Source organism: Lonchura striata, chromosome 2 (genome assembly GCF_050655825.1).
Source record: "Lonchura striata isolate lonStrDom1 chromosome 2, ASM5065582v1, whole genome shotgun sequence".
Lineage (NCBI taxonomy): Eukaryota > Metazoa > Chordata > Aves > Passeriformes > Estrildidae > Lonchura > Lonchura striata.
In genome coordinates, this window is record NC_140704.1 from 58,640,141 (window position 1) to 58,662,330 (window position 22,190).

Sequence of the window (22,190 nt, forward strand, 5' to 3'; positions counted from 1 at the left end):
GCATGCACAGGGAGGAGGCAGAAATTGCTTATTCCTCATACAAATGGTGAAGGACCACAACAGAGCACCATCATGGGGCCCAGAGAAGGTCTGGAGAGGAGATGTAGCTCTTAGGGCCTCTCTCAGAGGGAAAGCACATGAAGAGAGAGGGAGTGTGATAGAATCATAGAATTGTTTAGGATGGAAAAGACACCCTAAGATCATTGAGAGCAACTGTTAACCTAACACTGCCAAGGCAGTCCACCACTAAAACAGGCAGGGAGAAGAGAAGGAAATTTCTGGTAAAAAGATTAGCTCAGAAGCCTAGAGTGTTTCTCTGGATGGATGATGGTCTGGTGAACAATCGTGGATCAGAATCTAAGAAGAGATAAGAGAGGACCAGACTGTGGGGGTAGATTTCTAATGTGAAAAGCTAAATAGCTCTAGGAAGTCTTGGGATCACAGACACTGGTGCTTATTGAAGGCTCAAGATTCCATTACATCAACTAGAGAGGCAATGTAGTGAGATGTGAAAAGTTAAGGAGATTTCTGAAGGGTTACAAGGATAACTTCATGATACAGACACTGGTTGGCACAACCAAGGGTGACACAGATGGATCTACTCTTCACTGGAAAGACTTACTGCATTGTGGCAATTAATGGTAGCCTGGGTTGTAGCTGCCATGGAACAGTGAATCTGAGATGTGTGATAAGTTTGTGCAATCTCTAGTCCTTAACATACTCAAGATCAGACTTGTTAAGTCCCTGAGATATTAGTCTGATCTGAGAGACATTTAACCTTGAATAATTCTTTGAACTCTTCAGTTACTATCCATCATCAGCTGAATGGCCTGTTTAAAGAGGAAAGATGAAAGCTGGAGGCTATATGCAGATTTCTGGATTCCAAAATTCTCTGCTTGAGAAATATTTCCTGTTCTGGGCCATGATATTTAGTTTAGCCACTTGCAAAATTAAGATATTTTACTGCTTATTTCCTTGTTTTCTGCTTGAAGAGAGTAGAGGATTTTAGAACAGAGAACTTTTTATGAGATTAAAACCACAACTTCTCATCTGCTACCTACAGAGGCCAGTTATCTGAAACTCTTATTCACTACTACACTAAATCTACCTATAAACCTCAAAGTTCTGAATTAAAAAACAACATCGTCTGTATGCTGATTCCATATGAAAAGGTCTATCTGTTTCAAGGATTTTTAAAAATATTAATGAGTTGCTTTCTCACAAGCAGGGTCTTTCTGGCACTGTCAGGTTTCTTGCAGCACCAGGAGAGCATCACAAGTTCCTTATTTCATCTTCAGGTTATCCAACATAAAAGGCAGAAATGCTGACAAACCAGCAGAAATAGCTTTGTACAGAAAATTTAGCAGCAGTAATAATAGCACCATGACCTGATTATACATCAGAAAAGAAGGATAGTAGATTTTTTTTCCCTTTTTGGTGGATACCAGGTTCTATAGAAATTTTAAAAGAGAAATCACTGTGTAGATTTCTGACATACAATGTACAATAGTAATGTATGACAGAATCATGTAAAGAATAATCACAGTTAACCTTATTATGTAATCATTTACTCTATTTATATTTGCATGTGAACATGAAGAATGAAAATAAGAAGTGATTTGTACTTTTTGTACCAGAAACTTAACATAGAATTTCCTGTCTGCTTCATTATATTCATCTAGGAATTAGATTTGTCAGCCTTGAATCCAAATTAATAGGATTTATTGTTTCTCTTTTAGAAGTCTTTTAGGAAAATCTTCCTTTAGTTTTAGATGTAAAACTACTAGTAATACAATGAAGATATCTACAGCTTAAGGCCTTTTACTTTAATTCACTCAACTGGGAATTTTAAAATTTATCTTCATGTAAGATACTGAGTTGAAAATTCCTTTTTGTCCTCTCTTAGATCTTGCCTATCATCAGTTTCTATGGAGAATTTTATTTCCAAATCATCTTTTGCTTGGAGCCATTAGTAACCTACCAGAGAACAATGCTGAAACTGACTTTTTTCCAAGTAGAGATTCAACTAATACTTTGAACTTGTGTTGAATCTCACCAACAGATTGGCACCTCTGTATTTCAAACAATCCATGCAGATGGGATTGTGTTCTACTTTGACATTCCTAAGGTTGCTGTTAATGCTGAGAAAAGGAGCTTGGAAGTTTGAGAAACTATTGCTTTTTGAAATGTAATGGAAAACTTGTGATATCTAAAATATTGAAACGGTATACCATAAAAGTGTAGGGAAGAATACAAGGACTTTTTTCTTAAAGTTGATTCCATTATTCTAGGGTTTGAATTTGTGTGAGCTTGAGGCTGCCTTCACCAGGCTAAATGTTTCTAGTTGGTTCCAAATTTTAGTACCAATGTTATGGTGTGCTTTTCACTAATTATCTCTCACAATGATCTCTTTCCACCTAAATGCTACAACTATAACCCTGCATCATCTATTCCATGATAGGGGAAAAATAGGGTTAGTCATAAGACAGCAAGAAAGAGATGCAGCAAGTAGACCCTATGGTTCATAAGTGAAGCTTCCTATCTCTGCCAGTTTCAGACGGAAGCTTTTGTGAAGGAACAAAAAAGACACAGAACATCCACACAAAAATGCAATGACACTTTGTACATTCAACACCCTGCAGAGATGGAGAGATTTTTTTCAGCTAAAATAGGACAGTTGTTAAGCAGTAACAGGAATAATCCCCCAAAAATATAAGAATGGGAAAGGTATAAAAAAAATTTATGTTTGAAGTGCCAGGTTGAAAGAATTTGATGTCACCTTGAAGTAACATATTGTAGTATGCCAAGATAAGGGTAAAAAGAGATTAAATAATGTAATTTAAGTGAGAAAGAGAATGGCAGCAATTTCTTGGCTAAGCAACTTCTGTTTTACTTGAAGACTGAAAAGAAAATTCATGCTTACTAATCAGGTCAGGGCTACTTTTATGCCTGTTTTTCATCATTAGACAGTCTACCAAAAAACAAGGGCTAGGGATTGGATTTGAGTGTATGGGGAACAAAATCCTTTCATTTTCTTGGCTTTTAAGTTAGTTTAAAATGTATTTTAGATTTGGGTAACTGTTTAATCTTCTGACTTGCTCTGTTATACCAGACTTAGACTCTGATTCCTACATTCAGTGTTCTACTGAGTTTCTTCTCTAGTGTAAACCATGTCCTGTTTTTTCCGCAGTGTTGTACCAGAGTTACTCTACCATCAACTGGAATGAGCTGTAGGCAAGCCCTGACATAAAACTAGCTCAGATCAAAAGAAAACCTTGGAGATGACTGCCAAAAAAGCAGGACTGTAAAAGATCACTACGTTTTTATTTTTAGTTTTATTTGCAACCTTTGCATATATATGTATACATATTTATATATTAAATATATATGTTTATGTATACCTGTGTATGTATACATATGTATATATATTTCTCAGAATTTTTATTATAATTATTAACACTACAGCCACATTAAATGTTCTGGAAAATAAGGCTGTCTTTGTGGAAAAGGGCCACTTTTCAATAGAGCATAGAGGGCTTTTTAACATGAACAAATAGCATGTATTTTTCACCAAGATTCCTTGCTGAGAAATTAAATTAAGTTGAAGTCTTTAGTACTAAAGTAGTAAAAAATTTAACATATTTTCCTGTGAGGTTGCACATATGTGATAATTTTTAATATTTCTGAATTGTTCAATTTAATACCTAGCACCTTAAAAAAAATTAATATGAACTTTCAGATGCACAAAATTAAATGGTCAATCATATCACCTCAAGGAAATTAATTTTTACTGCATTTTTCAATAATATTAAAGCATCAGATAAAAGCAGAAGAAGCTGTGTCACATATTCTGAATTCCACTCTTATGTAGAAATGATTTACACTGGATTTGTAGAAGTGTTCAAAAAATTGCAAAAAGGTTAAGTAACAGAGCTTAAAAAGCAAAGCACATTACACATTCTGTGTGTAATATTTGGAATAAATTTTTAATGTAAAGGATAATCTTTGTTTTCAGACTAACTTCAAAAGTATATTATAATTACCTCGTATGTTTGACTAAAGCCAGCAACTGAATGATAGACTATAGAAAAATAATGTAATTGTAGAACAATCCATTAAATTTCACCAATTTTACTGACTATGACAATGCTATTTTTTTAATGGAAGTAGAACACAATATATAATATCTGCTGCAGATAAAAATACAGAGGCTAAAGTCTCCTGACAATACTGCCGTACAGAAATAGATCCTCTCTAAGATATGTTAGAGAAGCTAGTTGGTTGGTGAGTTGTAAATCAGATGTTAGTTGATATACCCAGTGATCATTGCAAAAAACAGAAAAAAAGTTATGTGACTGCTGCATTTATCTTTATTTAGTAAGTAAATAAAACAAACAAACAAGCTATTTAATATATGCATAAAATATTGTCCTGAGACATCTGGATTTTGTTTGGATATGTAATTGAATAAAGATTTAAAACATAAGTAAAGATAATCTTTTATTGTTTGCTAGATTGAATGAGATATGACCAAATTATTCACTAAAACAACTTACACGACACTTTAATTCTCTTATTTTTTCCTCTAAGAACACTATGTTTTAAATAAATTCTCTGTCAGTTGAATTAGCAAGACTATGGTGAACAAATATCATCAGAGTAGTTTATTTCAGACACATAATTTTGAGTGGTTCCATTATGTTTCTCTTTTGAAAAGTACTGTCTACACCTGGCTTACTGAATGTGAAGTCTCTATTAAAAAAATAAAATTATGTAATATAATAATGACTGAGTGAGATGTTTAAATGAATTACTTTTGTTTGGTCACAAAACAATATTAAATACATTGTATTTTGAGCAGCATTTAACTTAAAAAGTCAATGTTTCTTCTTTAAATTACTAATCTCAAGTGAAATGTGATTATCAATAAAATGATATTCAAATGTCCCAAAAGTTAGGCAGTTAGAGAAAATATACTTGACATTGAGCCTGACATATGTCAAAAAAGAACTTCTGGTCAGTTTCTGTCTTTTATTGAGAGGGTTCCTAAGATGCAGAAACACTGGTTATTGCAAAAGCAGGTCATGTAGGCCAAGGTCAATAATTTGCCATAGGGCTGCATTTAACTTAATCTTTCCTGTCTTGCTCTTGATAAAAAAGTTTATATTATTCATTGGTGTGCATAACTCTCGATTAGAAAATATCAGTTTTCCCTTGATCTTTAAAGGGCTTCTTATAAACAAAAGAGCATACAGTGACTGAACATTAAAATACTAATCTTGTGGAGAAGTCCTAAGAATTCACTCATCCAAGTTGTCTACTTCACATTGAAGTGAGAGGATAAATATATTTAACCTGGAGTGTAACTTGCATGGCTAAGTATAAATTTAGACAGCTGGCACAAAATCCTTCCTCCAGATCATGGTAAATAACATTACACCTTTGGTAATTACACCTTTGGTAATTTTTACAGCTTTTGTCTTGTAGTATTCAGGAAAAATGAATATCATAGGTAACTTTAAGAAGACACTCAAACACTCAAACTGTAAATTTCTGTGCTGCTGTTAGCCACTGAGCAAAGAAGGAAAAAAAAATACCAACACCCCTCCTCCCCCACCCAGTGTTCTAAGTGGTTTGTTAACAGTTTTATACAGAAAACTTTTCCCTTCTTGCAAAATGCTTGAGGAAATCTATTAATTTTTAGGAAACAAAACATTCACTACTCACATTTACATCTACTGCTAAGGCATGCATTGGCTAGTTTAGGGGAAAACACTAATTTTTGTCTAAAATCCTGATGGTTTTTATTAACCTACTGGTGAAGAAATTAAAGAAACAATCACATAGAGTAATTTTAAACACCAGAATGTTCTCTCTTCAGCTTTAATTTGCCAAAAGTGCCTTTTCTGGTCTAAAACTCCAATTTTAATTTACAAATTTACTTCAACAATAGCCCAGTATGGATTGGAATCTTCTTTCTCTGAACATACCTATTATATCTGTGAAAGTGTACGAGCATGGTTTTAAGAGAGTTTAGGTTAGATTTAACCTAGAAACTCACAATAAATCTGCTTCCTAGGATGCTTTTATTCTCTCACCCCTGAATGACTGGTCTTTCTATTTTCTACATGAAGGAATCTTTTAGAACATGGCTACTCCATAAGTTATTATTTAAGTATTTTTAATGATAAGTGCATTTTCTTAAAATGAGATTTCCTTAAAGTCTCATTAGTCTCATACATTTGAAATTATGACTGAAAGTGTGCATACTTAGTGCTCTTAAAAAATACTAATTTAAGTTACATAGCCTTTTTATAAAATAAAGTTATCAACAATATATAAGATAATTATTGGTGCCTAGTTGAAAGGTAAATGTACATTACAGATTGCAAGATAAAGAATATAAATCCCTTCATAAGAAATAGAGGTTTCAAAAGAGAAGGAATTAATAAATAATAAAACATTTAAATTTGAAATGGTGCATTTTCATAAATGCTATATCAAGAAACATCACTCATTCCTCCTGCTTCTGAAGTTTTCTATTTTAGACACCTACCTGGTGCCCTAGACCTTGCTCTTATGAGATTCAGAAGTGTGAAGGAGACCCTTAAGAATGTGTGTTTCACAAAGGTTGCTCTCCTTCTTTTTACTGTATTTCATAATCAATGAATCAAACTGCAGGTGTAAGACAAAGTAACCATCTTATGCTATATGTTTTGTTGGATTTTTTGTTCTTCAAAACAAACACATCAATGAAATTTTTTACATTTTCACTATTTTCTCATTATAAGAATTCAAACTACTGCATATCTTATTTTCATATAGTATTGTGTAATCTTGAACATGAATAATAAAAAAAATAATTTGAGAGTGATTTTGAAAAACTGATAATATTCAGCCCTTGCATTCTAAATATGTTTTAAACAGAACAAGATAAATACAAATTTGTAAATATATGTCCCATTGGATTTAAAACTTAACTGTAACAAAGTTAAGATGAAGACATTTTCCACAAAGCATACTAGATATCTACAATGCAGCTAAAACTTAACTTAATGTGATGGGTTTTTTTTTGTTTTTTTTGCAGTTGAAAGCTTACAAAATATGGAGAAGAAGGAGGTTTGATGTATAATTTTCTTTCAATAACTGCCAGGGAATTATTCATAATCATAGTTAAAGTGTTGATTGTTTTTTCCTATGTTTAGTTGACTTTTGGAGTGCAGCTTAAAGCATTTGTGTTCAGACAGGCTCCCAGCTGAATATTTGATGTCTGTGCTAGCTAATACAGCCAGCAATTCAAAGCTATGGTTTCTGAATTACTTTACTTGGGGAACAAGAGAAGGGAGAATGTGTTTTGTTTAATTGCATGTTTTGAATTCATAAGTCTTAACACATTCTTTCATGAGGAATGTAAAACAGAAGTAGTTATTTCCTTAATTATGCTCCAAGGCCCTACATTTGTTCTCTTGGACAGCTTTCTAGAAAACTTCTGCCTTCTGGCTCCTGGAGTTCCCAGTATTCAGAGAGAATACAAGCATTGCTATATCCTTTGCTGCCTCAGAGACTGTTGGTTTTGTCTTCTGTAAAGCTGCATGAGAGTGGCATTCAGAGTGTACACAAAGATCATAGTAGAGACTAAAACAATACAGTTTGATCTTTATTTATTTAATATGGCATTTTTTTGTTAGGTTTTTTTTTGTTTTTTTTTTTTTTTTTTTTTTTGTTTGTTTGTTTTTTACAATGTAGCTGCCAGGCCTGAATTTTTTTTTTTTTCCATGGAAATGAGAGAAAGCCCCACATCCAATCCTAAACCCAGATTTTATTTTAGAAATTAGAAGCACAGGAAATAGTGTTTTTATAAATGCATTCACTGCATGTGGTTGCATTTGGCAACACCAAGGGATAACTGGCCCCAAATTATCAGGCTTCTTGAATCCCATCTTGAATCCCATCTCATACATCTCATACACAGTGAGTGAGCATTGCTGGTGTGTACCCAGTTTCTGAATAACAGACTTAGCTCTGAATAGTATGCTTAGCATTTCTTACCCAGAGACAGGATTCAAGGTATTAAGAGGGGTTAAGATGCATAGGACCATGGGTTGAAACTTTGCAAGGAATAAAAATGACCTTTTTGTTAAAAATGTGTGAAAATGGAAAGTGTGATTTAAGAACCACTTACTCAGGTAATCCCACGTTTGAGTCACCTGGACTATCACCAAGTATATTGTATTTCAAGAGCAGCTGAAGGTTCTTAGACATATCTGGACACATCTCATCTCATCTTGGTGAGGCACTTTTGCCCTCAGCAGTGCATCCCTCCTTATGCTGGAGCTGGCAGTGGAAAGGAGCACCATTGCTGGTCTTCACTGGATGCAGGACCACACACTTTTTGCTACTACTACTGCTTTTTCAAGGGGTAAAGAGAAGCTTGTGGAGGAGGAGAATCTGAATGAGAAGCTGTGAGATGTGTCTGCCCTCCTAAGTGCCTGTATTCAGAAACCTGAACAGGGAAGTTTTTCTGGTTTTGGAGATGAAAGAAGGTTTTTGTTTTATATGCTCTTCTGTGCCATCCCCAACTGGTTTCTGTGACATACATAAAGCCAGCCTAAACTTGAGAGATGATAGTATGAATTGATTAGTATAATCAAGTACAACCTCAAAAGTACTCTAGAAACATCCCTTGACAAGTCATCTCTTTACTATTCTTCTTTGTTAAAAACGAAATATCCCTTGTTATCTAGATTTCATGCAAATTTGAAACTGTGTTTTTAAACTGCTACTGACCAAGCCAGCTTTACATCCCCTGTCACTGTGAATTACTTTGTACCCCACAGGGTTAAGCTCACTGGCTTCCTGACAACAGCACAGTGAAATGCACCTAATCTTTTTTCAACCATCAGTCAAGATTTAGTCAACAACTAAATGTTAAATGAAGCTTTTAATGACAAATGTATTTCAAGCTCATTATGACAAGAAAAGGCGTAATATTCGTAACTTAGCCTATTAAAAATCCACACCGTGCAGCATGAAATTTTAAGTGGTACATTTCAGAGTATCAGAATTACTTACACAAGAAGACATGGATATAAGTTGACAGATGTGTCCATGAATATTTAAGTATTATGGTAACTGATTGAATTTTACTGTTTAATGACTTAAGGCCTTACTCTGGTGGAATATGCACATCATGTGTGCATAATTTGAACACAGACATGGTAGGACATCACTGTCTATGTTACATAAATACTATTTCAACAGACTTTGTTCTTACTATCTGAAAACATCATAAGAATCTGAAGATTCATGTTCAGTGGAGCAAAGCTGAAGATTCATGTTCAGTGTCTGTGTGGAACTTTTTCAATGGCTAAAGTTGTAATTGTTTATCAGTACTCTATTTAGAAATATTGTAAAACTTCTTTGAGCCTGGCATTACTGTCTTTCACTCTTTTATTTGGAAACATCACTCAAATTAGTCAACCTTCTGTGCCAGAGTGTCTAGTGACATTTTTCAACGGTTATTTTGGAACACAGATATTTCCCTCATTTCATAGAAGCTAACCTCAACTGCAGAAAGTCAGTGAAAATTTATCTGTGCAGTCTGGATTCCCAAAGGTGTTGGAAGTCTTTGACTCAGTCCATGCTAATGGCATCTACCAGAGGTTATGAAAGAATCTGTGGGAATAGATTGAGCATGATGATGATGCATACACCACTGCCACAATTTTATGACAAATTTTTAATTTATATTTGTTTATTCAAATGATAATGCTTGTTGTATGTTTTTTTTCCTGTAACTCAGTTGTTTGAAACTGATCACAAATTAAGTTTGTTAAGAAGATAAGAGAAATATATTTTCATGGAAAAATAATAATAAAAAAAATAGAGCCCTTACTTAAGAGTCAAAACTCTAAACAAAGAACTGATTAAATTTGTCTAATACCAGTGAACCAAGTCTTATTTTTGGTATCTTATGTCCTGGCTTTGCTCTGTGGACATCTGATCTTTAATTGCATATTCCCAAAATGACAACTTGAAATATCTTCATGGTGCTGAAAAAGCCCTTCAAGTACGGTTTGATGTAAAGCATCTCAGTGCTGCTGTTTTAGTACAGCTACATGCAGCTCAGTGTGCAAGTGATATGAGAGGTTTTGGATGTTTTTTTAAACTATTATTCTGTTGGGAATCTGCTTTCACACCTTAAATTCTGGTGGCAGACTACAGTCCTAAGCAGATGTATCAGGTACAAGAATATGTTTTAAAAGGATAAATTTTTCTGTGTTGATGGATTTGCACTCATGGACATATCTTCTGCAGCTCTGAAAGACCAGGATCATGGACTTGTCACTCCAGAAACAAATTAGTGTCTTTCTCTAGCTGCAGAATGCCTCCTCTTATAGAACTGGAGCAAGCAAAAAGTGAATGAGTAGTTCATATAGGCTCTCACATCCAAAACTAAGCAGAAAGAGCTAATCAGAAGGCTGTGAACCAATCTCTATCACTCATTCATTCACCCTGATGGTACATCAGAGGCTGCAAAATATCAACATTTTAGTATACAGGCATCCAGGGCAGGAAGCATGTTTTTCACATTATTTTCTTAGGTTATTTAATCATCACAGTCAAGTTCAGAATTAGAAAGAGGAAGAAGAAAGTAATGGCTGAAAACTAAATAACCATTCTTACTGTTTTTATGCACATCATTTGGATCATCAGCTCTAGACATTTAAACTGAGACACATTAAACTGGTTAATGTGCAGAATGATAACTAAACATCTGACCACCTGGTTGATTAGCATTTAGAAAGAAATTGTACAGTTGAGAAATAGAAACCAATTACAGAACTTAAGAAAGAATACGAAAATCACATATCTTATAAATATGAAACTGAGGAACTTAATAAAAATAATTTTTGCCAGCTGTTTCCAGGTTTACTGAATCAAAGTAAATGAGTTTTAAAGCCATTTAGCAGATGGAAGGAAAATGTTCACATTTCCTAAAGTGTTAATGAAATTTAGTAATAGCAAAATTGGAAGAAAGGAAAAATAGGAACCATGGTTATGTGAAACTAGCAGCTGTCACAGCAAAATACTGAAGTGTAAAAACAAAACACAAAAATAACCTCAAATAATAATGTGTTTCTTTTTCTCATTTATTAATGGTAGAGTAGCAAAAGGAAAAGAAAAAAAGTGAAAATTTTGTTCTGTCTTTTTTGAATCTTGCTAATAAATGCCATTTTTTATTAGTCATTTTATAATGCAGCACAACTAGCTCATAAATACACTACTACTGAGACTGGTAACGATTCAAATGATAGCCATAAATCCATTCAAATTGATACTTAGGGCATTGATAAAAAAGACCAACAACCCAAAACATTTTAAGTGTTCATTTCAAAAGTTTTGGCACAAAGAACTTTATTTCCCTACAGGGATCATGATGCAGTTCTTAGAAGCTTTATGTATTTACCTGTATGAATCAGACAATGAGGCAAAAAGAAAGAGCATTACTGAAGAACAGTAACAGAATGTAAGGAGTAGTAGAGATGCTTATTAAGATTATTCTCATCTTTATCCACAGAAATAAATATCCTAAAGATAAAATTGTAGTTTACTGTGCTAGGCAGAAGAAAAGGAGAAGAATTAAAGGAATCTGTATTGGCACAATAAACAGTTTCCACTTTGTGTTGTGTACCAGAAAAAAAAAAAAAAAGTTGCATGATCAAATTCATCTGAAATGAAGCCCATATTTCCTACAGGATAATAGCAGTTCTAAACAGCTATATTTAAAATCTGGGTTTTTTTGTTTTCTTAATAGTAAATGAAGACATAAGACCTATGATCATTTTATCATTTTGCCTTGTTTTTTTTGTTTGATCAGCAGGTGTGCAACACATAAATTTCTTATTTCTGTTGTCTGGTCACCTGCTTTATGGGTGCTTTACCTTCCTTTCTGATTTTCTACTTCAAAACCACTGACCTACACATTATGCTATGAGTCTTTTTGACTTCCTATGAACATACTTCTTGTGATGTCACCAAATCTACCCAGCTAAGAGCAATTATTGTCCCCCAAGAACACTCACCATTATTTAATTTTTTAAATTTCTATTTTAATTCACTAATGCTAAGAAAAAGTAGTAATAGCTTAGTATATAAACATAAAATGGCACTTCATTCATCTGAATATCATGTGATTTTCCCATAAGTTTATGGAGTTCGAAGAATATCCCAGAGAGGAATATCATCTACAATATCCCTGCACCAGAACAGGCTCTGAAGCATTAATGAAAAGTGTTATTTTTTTTGTATACATGTTAGTAGCCACAGTATTGAAAGAATCAACTATTTTAGGACAATTTGCAATTTCTACTCAGCCAGATATTCAAACAAGTTTTGTAAAAGAAGGTATTTTATGACAGGATTTGAAACAGCTTTAGCTGAATCACTGATTCATGTTGCCCAGAGAGAGAGTTTACCTTTATTATCAATTCAGATTTGAATGAAATAACCTATGCTTCTATTACTATTGACCTTTTTAATTCTGCCTTACTGTCAAAGTGTCCAAAATGGTATGATAATAAATGGTGCAATACCTTATCCTACTGTTCTACAGTTATATTTGGAACACTTTTCTTTCAGCAGACTTGGAGAAACTGTTGGAGTTTCTTCAGCCTTAAGTTGGAATGATGTAAAAATTTTGGTGTGTACAACCCTTTAACACCCCTATTTTGACCTTCTTTCAACCCCCCAACCCTGCTTCCTTGAATAACATTTCTTTTAAAACATTCATTGTTTCTCTTAAGCTATGTTAGAATTAGACTAAAACAAGTGTTAATTAGTTCTGAGCAAATTAATAATCAATTAAGCAGCTCCTGAGTCTTGCAGTACACACTGGTACTGTGAATCTATAGTGTAAACATTAGCTTTCAAGACCATTTCTTTGGTGATAAAGGCTTCAGAGTATTTTATCCATTCCAATCTAGATCCAGGAAAGTTAATGAAATCAGTTAATTCTGATGCATTTAGTGCCACATAATGACAGGTATATACTGTGAGCATAATGCATGAGGCTCTGGGGCAAGATTACTGCATTTACGACTCTCATGAAGCAATTTCATGGGGAGTACTTGTCAGTCAGCCAGGAAAGTTTTCCTTCACAGAAGGCTTCAGAACTGGACTCTGCCTGTGGGAAAGAGTTGAGCAATATGTTGATTACAGCATTTTGCAGCTATTTATGTACCTCAGTTTAATCAAACCCAAAAACTATTATGTAAAGATTTAGGTCTCCGTATGTCAGGGCAGAGTGGAACAAGCTCACTTCTAAATGTGCATAAGGTACTTCGTAACAAAATCTGTAATATATTTCCGTACCAGGAGATGATAAATAAAGTATATGTGGATATGTGGTGGGTAGGATGGGAAGTGTTGTACTAACTGCTGAAGCCTCAGTTTGAATGGAGCTGGGAGTAAGTAGTTGTGTAGCCACTATTGTATTATTTTACCAATGCCTGTGTTTCCCTCAAAAAGCCAAAATCACAAAAAAGTCCTGAGAGGCTACTCATTCTGGACAGATAAAAATTACTTGTTATTTTCTTCTTCCACTCTTTTAGGTCAGTTGCAATAAGAAAATTTTTGTTGATCCTGACAGCCACCCCTATTTCAAGCATTTTAACGAGAGGTCTTGCAAAATTATGCTTATTCTGCCTTTAAAGTTGAATGACCTCAAAAATGAGGTCAATGGAGGCATGTATTGCAGATTAGTACTGCCTCTGTTGATGCATAATGAAGTACCTTAAAAGTCCCATGCTTAGGTTATACATGTGCATGGATTTGTACAATTCTTCTAGAAATTTCCACAATTTTTTCTGCACTCTATTACAGGGAGCCAACACAGCTGCAAGCAGTGAATGCATTTTAGGAAGCACCTCTTAGCAGAAGATTGAGATAAATTAAAACTAGCTTCCAGCTTCCTCAAAGGAAATAAAAATAATAAAATCGGAAGGGAAGGGAAGGGAAGGGAAGGGAAGGGAAGGGAAGGGAAGGGAAGGGAAGGGAAGGGAAGGGAAGGGAAGGGAAGGGAAGGGAAGGGAAGGGAAGGGAAGGGAAGGGAAGGGAAGGGAAGGGAAGGGAAGGGAAGGGAAGGGAAAGGAGCAGGTCCATTCTCTGGCTATATGAAGTCTTGATATATGCCAAAGATGAAGCTGAGAACAGTGATGTGAATGAGAAATTAAATATTTCCAAGATAAAACTAGTCTAGCCAGAGTGTCCTTTGAAACAAGAGGTGAAAAAAAATTCATAATGCAAAATATGCTCCTTCTCTTCCAGAGAAAATCAAATTTATCTTGTGGCTTTCTTTCCTGGTCTTCAGAAATTTGTCACTATTAGGTTTAGCGTTGATCAGGAATCATTTGGTTATTACAAAATAATCTTTGACTCTCTGTTCATGTAGATGCTGTCAGAGAAATATAGGAAATATCTTTCCTTTTTCTGATGTGTTCAGTTTGTAGAAGTTGACTTTTACACAATTTTTAGAAGACTATTTGACTCACTTGAAGTGCAATATCATCATCTTATTCAGTGTGCATGGATGTTCTTTGGTCATGTTAAAAATTTATTGTATACAACTAAAGAAAAGAAAATTAATAAAATATGCTCAGTACTCATACTCTCAGTTGCAATTAAGTTCCTGAAAGCTTACGTGTAACCTCCATCAGCCTTCATTCTTACAAAACTAATTACAGAAATGATCCTGGTGACTATTATAATAATTTTCCAGATTTTATTATTTTGGTATAATGATTAAATAATTGTAGAAACTACTGTCATGTGAGTTTTCAATAGACTTAACTAGTTGATTAAATTAGTACTTTACTGCCAAGTAGGTGTATCTTGTATATTTTCCTTTCTTTTTCTGAAAGAGCTATGGAGCTGTCATTTCTGCAACGAATATTTAATATTAATTCCATTCCTGCTTCAGGTTGGATATCTGTATGGAGTAGATTAACTTGGATATAGCTTGCTTTGTGCAAAAGGAGACACAAGAAGGACACAAGAAGGGCCAGCATAACTAACTTGCTTTTCCTTTTGTGCTTCTATATTTGAATTTCACTATGAATTATCTTATATTCAGAAAAAAATGAAAGGTAACAGTTGAAAACTCTAGATGAACTCTGGAAACAAAAGAGAATAATGCATAGATTTTGCTGCATTTATTGGAATTTTCTGGTGCTTATAGTTTATTCCATTCACACTGTTTCCATCTGCAGCACCAGCTTGCTTTTCTTCCCTTAGGACTGCAGGGTGTTTTAATAATAGGCCTTCAAGACCCCCATAGCAACAAGAAGCCTGATAAAATAAAGAGAAAAAGGAGCTGAAGTGATCCCTAGAGAAGGAAAACATATTTTCTACTTTTCATTTCCATTTCACAACAGAATGATGGGCTGAACTAATAAAAGCCCATTGGCATTCCAACAACCCAAACAGAATTTGCCTGTTGGATAGTAATTATACGTGCCAAGTATTCACATATATAATTAACTAGTGTTCTGTTTCTTTAAATAAACATAATTGCACAGAAGCCAAAATAGTCAAATGGTTTTCTCATTATTTGAACTAAAGAATAATAAGAAATTTTTCCAGTAAAATTTTATTTCCCTGCCTTCTCTCATTGCTAGGCTCAGTTGACTTAGAAATTAATTCAGTTGGCATGAGAAATTCTCAGATATTATTAATTTCTGAAACACATTGTTATCATTTGGCCAGAGGTGCAAAACATGTCAGACCCTACTAACAGCCAATAATCTAAATCTAACCAACTCTCTGACTTTGGTTCTAATCAGTTTATATTTTGCTTGCCTTTTAGTATGTACATGTTAAATTGATGGACGTGCTGTTGTGGATCAATAAGGAATGCCCTGCCTAACTATCTGCCACATGTACTGGTATTTTCAAACACTTTTCCTTTCCTGAGCAATGTTCCTTTGCCAGACAGCTCTGTGTTGCTCTTTTAGGTTGCCTGCATGGTGCATTTTCCATGGCAACATGTGAGATGCACGGAGGAACCTGCATGTCTCTAGCTCACTGATCCTGGTGGTGAGCTACACAGCGAGAGCCATCGTAGAGCAGCACCACCCCCTCGGACAGGGAGGGAAGACAGAAATCACTCTGTAAAACATCCTGGCACACATGAGAGCAAGTTTCCTAATTCCACAAAGTTAGCCAATGAACGTTATGTAATTGTGCCATTAATACTGTCATTTCAGGAAGGAGATGTAAGGTCACTGTGTTGACAGAGTGAGGATAAGAGGCTTGTGGCTGAAAACACTGGGAAGAGTAAGGATGTCTCAGGCACTGTTAATAATTAGCTGTGTTAGGATAGCATCTCTGACTCATGATTGTGCAGTGTCAGTGCCATCTCATATGCTATTTGCATATATGATTATCCTCTTTTTGTCCTCCTTCTGGTTTATTACCTCAAATATTTATCAATGCAGATAAAACATACTGAATAATAGGATGGGTGAGGGAAATTTTTCCCCCATGTCAGCAATTCTGTATTCTAATAAACATTTTTCTTTGTTTTTTTCTTTTTTTTTTTTTTTATGTGCAAACAGCAAATGTGGGTTTACCAGCACATACAAGAATTGCTTTCTGGGGCAGCATTAGGAAAACACTTTGGGTTTGGAAAGCGTCTGCTTAGGATGTGGCCAGTTAAAAGCAGTAGCTTGGATACTAAATGGGTGATGATATATTTTCACACACACATTTATGGCCTTGGCTACATATGCACAAAGCTAATTTTATTTGTCAAATCTGAAAAGGACAATACCTTAGCTGAGACATCACCATAACCTGAAGAACTCCTCCATGGTAGATAGGCAGAAGAGAGATATCAGATCTCTAAAAGTTTAATGCAGAAAGATTTTCTGTTTCTGCACCTCTGCAGTGGTATGACTTCACTCGTTAATGACATGGGACTGTCTTGGAATTTGAAGAGCCATTCATATGAACCCAAGGCAGCATAAGAAAATCCCGTTAGTGATACAGAAGAAAAAAAAATAATTTGATATCAATGTTTCTGAGTGAATCCAGAGAGTTATATGCTAGCTTTTGGGTTTCAAATAAATCCTATAATTAATCAAAAGCAGTTATGGGGCATGTTTTTAGCTAAGGAATTACTATCAAACTATATAATAAGCCATAATTGCTTCTCAGTGTACCTTAAGAAGTTTTAATATGACTATATTTTAGAAAAGGTGTTATTTGTGAGCTGTTCCATGATGATATTGTGATTTCAGAATGATTTTAAAGTTTTACTTAAACACTTGAGATTGGCTACCAAGACAACATAGTTCTGTCTTTTCTTCCAATAAACAGGAAAGGGTAAAACTAAAATTCAAGATATTCAATCAGAAAGCTGTGTGTCTTTGTGAGATCTATTGTTCTTACCCCCAAGTGTTCTGTCCTGAAAATATTTTCAGGAAAGCAACATTCCTGTAAATAAGTTTTTGTTAATAGAAAGAGCCTTGAAATATAGTTTTGAAAATAAAAGTTTTGTTTGTTTGTTTGTTTGTTTTTTATTTCATTTGGAAAAGTGGTTAAATACACTGTTCATGCTTCTCATGGAATTCTTTAGTCACCCCTAAATCCACAACATTCTGGAAAAATTATAATTAATGTTAACCTAAAAGTAATAAATATACTTCTCCCTTCTGTTTTCTTCTTTAAAGAGACAATATTTATTAAGTCCATTCCGATCAGGTGAGAGTCAGTAGATACTCTTTTAGAGATCAAAATTTTATTCAGATTTACTGTTTCTTTTCCTTCTTTTCCTTTTTTCCACAGTTGAATATATAATATAGATAACATGAAAAAAAGGGGAAATTGGTTGATATCATTTAAGCATTCTTAATCTTTGTGTGAATTAGTGGTTGTGGGAAATAAAACTTGTAAAATTAAAAAAAACTCAACTTGTCTTTCAGTATGGCATGACAGTTACATGAAACATAATTTGCCTGAGAGACTGTATAGGTACCTCAGTTTCCTGTTTTACATCAATGATATTGCTAGACATTTTTTTTCCCATAGATTATTGTAGGATCAGCTTTTTCATTTTTAATTTTTTTTTTTTTTTAAATTCCAGGAACAATTCCAGCCAAGAACTCTGGCAAGAACACTGCAAAGTTCATGAAGAAATTAGTGACATAGAATTTCTGTTGTGTGGACCAACTTCAAGACTCTGTGATAAGTTCATTATTATAATCTATTGGGATCTTATGCTTGAAAGGGGACATAAAACTGAAGTTCAAAACCACTACTCTTGGTGCCCTTATGAAAGGAGAGTATTAATGTTAGACCTTGGACAAATTCCAAGGCATTTGATTAATTTTTACCTATCCAGAAATTGTGGGAAATTTTATTAGCTATACCAATTGTTAGAGTTCAACTGTTATGCTGCTCCTGTAGAACTTAAACACAGTTATTTGTAGAGTATTGGAAAACAGAGGATAAAGAAGCAACATTTTTCTGAGGAGGTGAAATTGATTATTATGAGTACTTATGTTCCAGTTATAAATTAGTGGACAAAGCTGATATATTAAGCATTGCAAAAATTATTAAATTTGGGATTGGGTCCATGTGAAACTTTTAAGAATTTCCACTTCTAGTCCAGAGACTTAGTCTTTAGACCACAAAGTAGCAACTAACCAGTGGTAAAGCCAACAGCCATTACAAGACAACAAATAGAAGTATTGTGATTGTTTTTCTTTAATTAACAAGGGACATAGATATTATTTTCATGTATCTTTATTTTTTATACCAAACAGAAATCTTACTAATTGAAATCATATTTTCCAGGTCTAGGAGGTGCCAGGATAAAAATAAAAATGGGTGATTACCTGTAGTGTCACTGCATAGTGCAATTATGTGCAATTATATAGTGCAATTATGCATTATTATTATTAAAAAAATACTTAGTCCTATTGAGGTGGGTTCAGAGGAGGGCCACAAAGTTGGCTAGAGTGATGGAGCACTTCGTGAGGAAAGACTGAGAGAATTGGGGTTGTTCAGTCTGTTGGAGTCTCTGAGATGTTATTGCAGCCCTTCAGTACTCAAAGGGGGACTTGAGGAAGGATGAAGACAAACTTTTTATCAGGATGTGTTGCAACAGGATGAGAGGTAATGGTTTTAAACTTAAAGAGGACTCCATTTAGAGTCAATATAAGGGAATTTGAAGGATTTCTTTTTTTACAATGAGGATGGTGATGAAATGCTATGACAGGTTGCACAGAGATGTAATGGATGTCCCATCCCTGGAAATATTCAAGGTCATGTTGGATGGGACTGGGCAGCCTGCTCTTATTGAAGATGTCCCCCATCATTGCAGGGGAGTTGGGCTGGATGACTTTTAAAGGTGTCTTCCAACCCAACTCATTCTATGATTGTGAGATTCAATGCATTGAGGACTTAGACTTCAAGGTAGAGGGAGTCCTGTACCTTCCTAGACTTACACAAATGTAATGAGCAATTTAAGAGGAACTTGTGATTTTAATTTCTTTCTGTACATAAAGCTGCATGTGAATACTGAAGTGGAATGAATGAAACTGAATAAAATAAGGAATAAATGACCCATTCAATTCCTTGAATGGAACTAACTAACTAATAGAATAGCACAAAGAAAAGAGACTTTGCTGCTCTTGCCCTTTGTGCCATTTAATTACTCATGAAAGATGGACTTCTCTGTTTCAGTTTTCTCACTTTCACAGTCAGCATAGTGAAATTCACTTTTCTCTCAGATATGCTATGAAATTTAAAAACAGTGGCATGCACTGTAAAAAAGCCTTGGTACAACTACAAGGTGTGATTTTAAGATTTTAAGATGATTTTGGTTTATAATTTTGTACCTATATTACTACTTTTTTATCATTACTCTGGTTACTCTTTCAGTGCATTTGAGAATATATGAAGATAGTAACTATCTTCTGAGCTGTTCTGACATTGCTTGTTGCTTCATTCTAAAGACCATCCTACTCCTACTTGGCTCTGTAGTGTGTCGAGGGGCAAACACCTCATGCTGGCTGAGCTGGAGCATTTAAACTGATATCCAGGAGGAGCACACACAACCAGACAGCTGTTGCTAAAATATCTATCTGCTGTTGCAGTTGGCACTTCTTCTGTTCTCGCTGCTCCCAATCTGCGGCCCCCAAGGTCTGAGCGACACTGGGTTTGCCTAAGCCAGGAAAATGGAGCCAATTTTTGTAATGAGAAAATTGAAGTGCTATTGCAGAAGATTAGTACCCTCCTGCTGCTTACTGCAGAATGATGGGACCTTGCTGAAGGAAAGATTGGTACAACAACAGAGTGTCAGTAAATGCAGCAGCTTATGACTGCAAACAAAACCAATATTTTGGTATTTTGGCTAAGTGGCACTGGAATACTTTCAATATCTAATTAGATTACAGTTCAAATGCACCCACATTGAATGTGTGATGATATTAATCCAACATCAGAAAATATAAGCAATAGTCACCAGATGTTGCACTTTGAGAGATTAAACTTTTTTTTCTCCTTCCTAATAAAATGTCCTGCTGTCTTTGTGATTTTGCTGGCTGAAATGTGACATGCTCCAATAACTCATTATGTAAGAGCAGGGACCATAATCTGCAGTTCCACTGTCTCAAGAGAGACGTATGTCCATCAGGCTAAAGACTCACATTTTTTCTTGTTCTAGCTTCGTCACTCCTTCTCTCCAAATGTGTAAATAATCCAGAGTATGTGGGTCAGCTTCAGTAGCAAAAGTTAAATTACTTTGTGTGTTGTTTTTTCCAAGCAGCAGAGATTAAACTTGATTTAGTAACTTTCTTGAAAGGACAGAGACTGAGATTCAAATCCTCATTCAAGGAAATGGAAAATATGACTTCTAGGTCTTCATATTGGAGTATTATATCGTACTTTATTTTGTTTTAGGTATGTTTTGAAATTTAAAAAGGGTCTTTCAGCAATAAAACCTAGTTTTATTTTATAGGAGGATGCAAAATATTTACAGTACATGTAGGAGGCACTCCTCTGCAGCCCTGGTAAGTTGCTTGAGATAAGGAAGGAACAGGATTAATTTCTTTCAGGTCACATCCCTGTGTAAGGTGTTTTCTGTCTCCTGCTTTATTCACCTTCTTTTTCTAACATTTGAGATGTTGTGCGTCCCCACTCTGAAGCCACTAATTTTTTGTGACTCTCTGACAGAACCTCTGCATTCCACTGAAATCTCTGAAGCTCGATGTGGTCCAAAAACTTATCAGTGAGGTGATTGAGTTTTAAGGCATAGATACAGCTTCACCATTAAAAGTTGTGCTGGTTTTCTCTGAGGTAGAATTAACCATGTGGTGGGGCCCTGCTCTCCTGGAGATGGCTGAACAGCTGCCTGTCCATGGGAAGGAGTGGGATGACTCTTTCTTTTACCTGTGTGTGTGGCTTTTGCTTTCCCTATTAAACTGCCTTTATCTCAACCCACAAGTTTTCTGTTATTTGCCTTTCTGATTCTTTCCCTGATGCTGCTGGTGTAGGAGTGAGTAAGCAGCTGTGTGGAGCTTGGCTGCTGGATAAGGTCAAACCACGACAGAGCACAACAGCTGTAATCTCTGTCTTTAGCTGGTGGTTTAAGCAGTGAGCTTGGAGCTCCTGGTTTCTTTTGCTGACAATAACAGCAGCACTCAGCCTTACAGAACCCTGCAGTCAGCAACCCGAAATTAAGTGGGGTTGAGCATGGACCTTCACTGCCGTACAAGCTCTCAGGATGTTTGTAGCTCAACTGGAACGCAGCCTCTTATGTCACAACATTTTTCTGTTTTCTGGCAATTGATTCCATGTGCAAACTGTTCACAGCTCCTGAAGAGGAGTAGGAAGGTACATGAAAATGCTGAAATATGTTGCAGGGTAACATATTTCAATAACAATACCCTCATGCTTTTGAAGCTTTGTCTGGCTTTACCTGTACCTGCAGCATGCACATGTGGGCTTTTGGCACTATGCTGTGTAGGAAGTACAAGCTGCTGAAGCAAGGTTTATTTAATGTGTAAATCCTTTGTAGCTGCCTTTACCCTTATTCCCTTTCCACCCTGTTTAAGCTTTAACAGTAACACCCTGGCTTCTTACAGTGTTACTCAATCTGTCAAAATCCTATTTTCCCTGTGTTT